We start from the raw sequence: 7,988 nt of genomic DNA, 5'->3' as shown, positions 1-7,988 counted from the left end.
GTATTTATAACGCTTATGAATATTACGTTAAATAAATAATGCATACATAAATATAACCCTTATATTATATGATGCATGAACATGCACTTACATAAATTAAATTATGCTTTACTAAATCATAATACTTATAATAAAGAGAATATGCATGACCAATGCATAACCTAAGATGGGATTTATCTATATGCATACCATATGATAAAGAAAATATATATCACATGTATAAAACCATGGATTAATAGACAATGATGAACCAATACAAAACCGGAATGAGAAAACTATTTATTACATTATTATGCCGAGCAAACCAGTTCATAGGTGAACCGGGTCTTGAATCGCCGGGCGAAGCTCTAATCGTTTAGTAAATGCCTCCAGGTAAACAATCGTGTAGCGCACACTAGACGATAACACAAAAGCTAAACAATCGCATAGACAACAATGAGGCCGCAAAGCTTGATCGTCCAGACGATCGCTTAGCATGAAAAAGGTAAACGATTTACCATGCATTTACTTCGCGATCGTATAGTCAGTAACTAAGCGATGGGGCTTGTTGAGCTATACAATCGTCTAGTTCGCGCGCGCGTTAAATGACAACCAAGCAACCGATGCTCAGTGATCGTCTATCTCATCGTCTACATGACACGACCAACACTTGATAGTTTCCTTCCTCGAAGAATAGAAACCTTTGCTCCGAACTTCATCACGAACGACTCAAGACTCAAACTAACTTTGAAATTACGGACTCGATAGCAATTAATTGTGCCCAAAAACGCAGGGGCCTTTACAATTAATTTGAGAATTCAACAAACCGAGGTTACATCCCAAAAAACTCCATTAATCCACACATCCACAAACGAATTAAAAAATAAAACAGAGAGTAGACATGTTGTACTCACCGTGGATGTAAATGCAATTCTTTTGCAGCAATGAATTGGAACATCAGAAACCGACAGCTCTGATACCAATTGAAGGAACTCTTATTCAAGAGTACATATGAGCGGAAGCAGATCTTTCCAATTCATTGTGACAGAATTTCCACATATACATTCAAATATACTAATATGCATTCATAATGCTAAATTATTGACATGCTCAAAAGAACAGTAAATAAAAGATCAAGAGATTATACCAATTAAAGACTTATTCTTCATAGCAAATCTCGCTTTTGCTGAGACGGTATGCTATTGCTCAGCAAAACCCAATCGTCTACCTTGAACAGTCTCCACACATACAGAAGGAAACGGAGATGACACCACCACTCAGAGCCCTCAGTATTCTTGGAGTGAGAATCCAAAGGGTGGGCTTTGTTCGGATTTAATAGAGGGAAGGAGGAAGAGAGATCGTATACAACGATCAAGCAAGTGGGAGATAGGTTTGTCTATCATATCGACAAAATGCTTGATCGTTTAGGTGAAGTATACGATCGTGTAGGAAAAAGGTAAGTGATCGTCTAAACGATCATGTAAAAAAGCTAAGCGATCGTCACGATCGCTTAGTAAATATGGGACGCTAAACGATCGCTTAGAAAAAGGTAAACCATTGTTTAGTAAATAGCCTGCGCGGGTGTAATCATTAAACGATCGCTTAGCACTATCAAATATGTAAGCGACCGTTCAAGCACTATCGTATAGGTACAGATTTTCTCAGCGATGACACACTTCAACACAATGTTCGCACATCCCATGCTTAACACACCGTGAGCTATTTAAGCGTCTCAAAGTGATATTTCAACTTACTCATCCATTATGAAAAACATAAGAGACGTCGTCCTATTACCCATTTAACCGTCCAATTAATAGACAATGAATATGATCACATCATATTCATAACTTATGAATTAATATCATATATTAATTATAGTATTTTTCCTCTACTAGATATAAATCATATTTATATCCAATTTCTTCCAAATTAATATATCTCATACATAAAGTCAATTATATCATATATAATTAACTAGTTCAATTATATCACATATAATCGAACTCCCTCTTGTCAATTTGAATATTTCAAATTGACCCAAAAGCTGACTCTTAACTTGTATCCAAGCTACCAAGGGGACCTTATAGACCTATGGCTTGAAGCTCCAACAGTACGTGAATAGCAGACTAAACTCTTTAATCACGATATCCACCATCCGTTAACTGCCAGGCATTCCACTAAAGACCGACGGTTGAACTCTTCTTACCATAGATATCTTTCTATGTCCATTGGATATAACTAATCATCGATACAATGACCCTTCACATATGCTCGTAATTACAGTAGGACAATTTATCGTTTTGCCTCTGTAGTTACATCTTACTTCTTAAGTACCACTGATCCCTCTAATGAAAAATATAACATAGTCCTACACGAATGATCTGGATCAGACCATCTATGACAAGTCACAACACTTGTAACAATTCCACAAAGCGGGTCGTGTCCGTAGTGTTACCAGGATAAGGTTTTCCTCCTATATCCATATACTACAGACCATTTTGGTTGTCACTTAAGACATGATCCACTTGTATATCACTACATACATGCTTATGTTACATAAAGACAACCAGGGATATTAAGTTTATTGGTTTGTGGTAAAATAAAAAAACATCTAAATGTGCAAAGTCAAGAAGTGAAGTAAATATCATATATATTATACATCACAAGTGTTTTTACAAAGTTGTTTACAAACTACAGGACACGAGACTTTAGGGCACAAACCCCAACAGCAAGTGGCCAGATTGCCTACTTAAACCTACCACTTTGGGGATTCGTCTGATTGGGGAGCTGGGAACTCAACTACACAAGATGGAACACATTCCATCTTCGAAGCAGAGGTAAGTAGATAGATTACTCCCTTAAGAGTTGATTATGAGGCTTGAATGATGTGGCGTCACACACTTTCTCATGGCCCGAGAGGTGTTAACTCATAGTAGGACTATGATGTATTATTCATTAGAGGAATCAGTAGTACTTAAGGAGTTAGATGTAACTATAGGAGCAAAATGGTAAATTGTTCAACTGTACTTACAAGCGATCTGTGAAGGGTTATCATACTGTTGACTGGTTATATCCAATGGACACAAAAATATATTTGTAGTGAGAAGAGTGCAGTTGTCGATCTTTAGTGGAGTGCCCGACAGTTAACGGATGGTGGATTTCGTGATTAAAGAGTTTAGTCAGCTATTTACGTACCGTTGGAGCTTCAAGCTACAAGTCCATAAGGTCCCCGTGGTAGCTCAATGGATTGAAGTTGAGAATCAGTTTTTGGGTTAGTTTGAAGTGTTCAAACTAACAAGAGAGACTTTGATTATATATGATATAATTAAACTGGTTCAATTAAATGTGATATAATTGATATGATGTATGAGATGCATTAATTGAAGAAATTGATATAAATATGATTTATATTAAATAAAGGAGAAAGGAACTATGGTTTAAATATTACATATGATGTGATATTAAAACTATAGGTTATTAATATAATATGATAATTTAGTTATTATATTTATTTATAATTAAAACAATTATATGATAATTGTGGTTGGTTATTTTCTCCATTAATCGTGAAGGTGGGAGGTTATTTTTAGTTTTGAATAATTGAAGGACCAAATGAAAAGTGTTTTCATTTTTGTTGATTGATTGCTTCATTTAGTGAATTACTAATCATTTACTCACGAGAGACTACACGATAGCCCTCACAAGAGACTAAACAACAGCGAGAGATTTACTAAACGATCGTGTAAACAATCTAATGAGATTTACTAAACGATCGTGTGCCAGCGAGATTTATTAAACGATTGTGTAAACGATCTAGCGAGAGACTAAGCGATCGGCTATACGATTCTCACAAGAGCGAGATTTACTAAACGATCAAGCATTCTCAGTCTATACGATCGACAGAACCTTTCTCCCACTTGCTTGATCGTGTAGTTCGATCGTTTTCTTCCTCCTTCCCTCTACCAAATTCACACAGAGCTCACACCTCCTGGATTCTCACTCCGAGAATACCAAGGTTTCTGAGTGGTAGTGTCGAAGAGTACTTGTTCATGGAGCAAACTGTTCATGACTTGATCGACAACGAGATATTGACTAGACGATTGTAGCGACAACGAGAGGTTGTTGTTCAATTGTTCATGAGAGCGATAGATTTACAGAAGAAAAATTCTTCAAAGGTATGTCTCTCATTCCTTTTATATTTAATTAAGAAAACATGTTGTAATTTTGTTTAAGATGCATAACTGTTCTTGTATGTTTGTGAATTCCTTTAATTCTTTCACAATGGGTTTGGAAAGATCTTGCTTCCACTCACTGGCTATCTTGAATAAGAGTTCCTTTAAAACTTATAGGTTGTAAATGGATCTACAAGAGCAAACGGGGTGCTAATGGGAAGAAGCAAACCTTCAAGGCTAGACTTGTGGCAAAGGGTTATATCCAGGTGAAGGGAGTTGACTATGAGGAGACTTTCTTACCTTTGTCGATGGTTAAGTCTATCCACATCCTCCTATCCATTGCCTCATATTATGACTATGAGATATGGCAAATGGATGTCAAGACTTATTTCTGAATGGTAATCTTGAGAAGACCATTTAAATGGTGCAGCTCGAGGAATTCATGCCCAAAATTAAGAGCAAAAGGTTTGCAAACTGAATCGATCCATTTATAGGCTGAAAATGGCGTCTCGATCTTGGAACATAAAGTTGGATCTGTGATCAAATCTTACGACTTTGACCAAAACGTTGATGAGCCTTGTGTCTACAAGAAAATCATCAATAGTTCATTAGTTTTCCTAGTGTTATATGTAGACGATATCCTACTCATTGGGAATGACGTAGGTTTTCTGACTTCAGTTAAGAATTGGCTAGTGCTGTCTCAGGGATCGTACATTGACAAGATGTTGATCAAGTACTCGATGCAGAACTTTAAAAGGGAGCCTACTGCCTTTTTGGCATGGAGTTATATTATCTAAGGAACAGTTTCTTAAGACACCTCAAGAGGTTGAGGAAATGAGACGGGTCCCCTATGCATCTGTCGTTGGCAGTTTGATGTATGTGATGTTATGTACTAGACTTGACATCTACTACGTTGTAGGGATAGTCAGTAGATATTAGTCTAATCAAGGACAGGGTCACTGGACTGCCGTTAAGAACATCCTCAAGTATATTTGGAGAACGAGAGACTACATGCTCGTGTATGGATCTAAGGATTTGATCCTTACTTGATACATAAACTCTGATGTCCAGACTGATAAGGATTCTCGGAAATTCATTTCAGAATCAGTGTTTACTCTTAACCGATGAGCTGTAGTATGGTGAAGCACTAAGCAAGGGTGCATCACTGACTCTATAATGGAGGCCAAGTATGTAACGGTTTGTGAAGCTGTTAAAGAGGCCGTTTGGCTCAGGAAGTTTCTGACTGATCTGGAAGTTGTTCCAAATATGTCTAGGCCCATCACCCTTTATTGTGATAATAGTGGTGTTGTGGTGAACTCGAGGGAGCCTAGGAGTCATAAGTACGATAAACATATAAAGTGGAAGTATGATCTCATCCGCGAGATTGTGCATCGAGAGGACGTGATAGTCACGAAGATCGCTTCGGAGCACAACGTTGCTGACCCGTTTACGAAGGCTCTCACGACTACAGTTTTTAAGGGTCACCTACAGAGCATAGGTCTACAGAACCGTCCGGAGATGTACTAGGGATAGTGGGGGATTTCTTACTGGGACTTAGTGCCCTAGTTTATTATTTTATACTTTTTTTTCATCTTGTACACCCACCACTCGCTTTAGGACAAGTGGGAGATTGTTGGGGTTGATGCCCTAAATCTCGTAGGGTCCTATAATTTGTAAACACTTGTATGAACAAACACTTGTGATGTAATAATATGAGATATTTTCTTCACTGCTGTCTATTATGAGATATTTTAGTTGCATCAACCACAAACCAATAAAATAAGATCCTTGGTTATCATTGTAACTTAAGCATGTATGTGGAGACATACAAGTGGATCATGCCTTAAGTGATAACCTAAATAGTCTGTAGTATATGGATAAATGAGGGAAACCTTATCCTAGTGACAGTACGGATACGACCCGCTTTGTAGATGTTACAAGTGTTGTAAAGTGTAACAGATGGTCTGATCCTGATCATTCATGTAGAGACATGCGAGTAGGGTTATCCTATACAAAAGAGTTTGTATACAAAGGCGTTTGTATAAGACCGGACCACGAAATGCTTAGTTTCATTATATAACGTCGTTCATGATAGAGACTTTCATTTCACTAGGATGACCATAGGTAACATGACCTTAATCCTGAATGAGTTGAGAACTTCTGTCTATGGGGGCAGTCCTTTGATTTCCATGGGTGCGAATGGCCAGACTGCCAACTCAAACCTACCGCTTTGGGGATTCATCTTATTAAGGAGTTGGGAACTCAACTACACAAGATGGAATTCACTCATTCCCTGAAGCAGGGGTAAGTAGATAGATTGCTTCTTTAAGGGCTGATTCCAGGACTTGGACGATGTGGCGCCACACACTTTCTCATGGCCCGAGAAGTGTTCACTCATAGTAAGATTATGATGTATTGTTCATTCAGACATTTGTGGTCATATGAATGCTAGAGGAGGGTATGAATATTTCATCAGCTTTATTGATGTCTATTCCAGGTATGAGCATATTTACCTGATGCACCAAAAGTCTGAAACATTTCAAAATTTCAAAGAATATAAGGCAGAGATTGAAAACCAATTAGGTAAAAAAAATTAAAATACTTCGATCAGATCGAGGTGGTGAGTATATGGACTTAAAATTCTAAAACTATTTGTTAGTGTTGGATTTTATGTCCTAAAAACTCGTAGTTTTTAAAATGATAAACATTTTCTATATCTCATAAATTGTTTGAAAGTCTAAATCCAATCAACTAAGACCCATGACTATTGTATGAGTACTTGAACTTTATGTGGAGACATAAGAGTGGATCAGGTTCGAGTAAATAGTCAAAATAATCTATGGTACATGGATGAGGTTAGGTACCTTATTCTGGTAACATCATTGGATGCGACCTATTCTGTAGTTGTTACAAAGAGTTGTAAAGTGCTACATACGATGTGATTCTAATTCGTACATGTTATGACATGAGGAGTGGGGGCATCCTATGCAATGAGTTTGCATAAGATCCGGACCAAGAAATAAGTCACTCTTATTTTATAACGTTGTTTACTGTTTAAGACTGACTATTTCACCTAGATGACCTAGGTAACTCGATCTTAATCCTGAACTAACTATGAACTCTTGTTTATTCGGAATTGCCCTTAGATTTGCATAGTTGAGAGTTGGCTCAACAGCGCCGGCTCAATAAGATCCCATTTCAGGGGTAAGACCAGATAGATAGCTGGGGACATAGGGTGCAAGACGGAGTTCACACCTACTCGATTTAGGGATAGGAGAAAGGTTATTCTCTCAAGTACTGAATTCAGGTCTTGAACAAGGGGCTCCACCCTCTCACTGGGTTGAGAGAGTTTGGTTTGGCGATTGGATCACAAACCAGTTATTCATTAGAGGATCGGTAGGGAATTGAGGACTAAGACGTAATCTCGGAGGTAAAACAAATATTTGACCTAGCCGTTATTACGAATAATCTGTGAAGGGTCGACTTGCTGATTATGGTTAAATCATGTGAACATAATATATTTACATTGAGGGGAGTGAAACTATGAGCTTTAGTGGAGTGACCCATTAGTTAATGAATGGAGATTAATCTGGTCTAATGAGTTTGGCCAATTAATCTCGGATCGTTGGAGCCCATGATCTGTAGGTCCGTGAGGTCCCCCTACTAGCTCGTAACAGACTAACTCTAGAATAGCGTGATAAGTTAATTTGAAACGTTCAAATTAGAATTAAAGGAATTAGTAATTATATGAGATATAATTATGTTTAATTTTAGAATTGAACGGTATAGAAGAATTTATATATTTAAATATGATTTAAATATATAAAGATGGATATG

Source organism: Benincasa hispida, chromosome 8 (assembly GCF_009727055.1).
Source record: "Benincasa hispida cultivar B227 chromosome 8, ASM972705v1, whole genome shotgun sequence".
In the NCBI taxonomy this organism is placed as follows: domain Eukaryota; kingdom Viridiplantae; phylum Streptophyta; class Magnoliopsida; order Cucurbitales; family Cucurbitaceae; genus Benincasa; species Benincasa hispida.
This window is presented reverse-complemented; position numbering follows the sequence as displayed.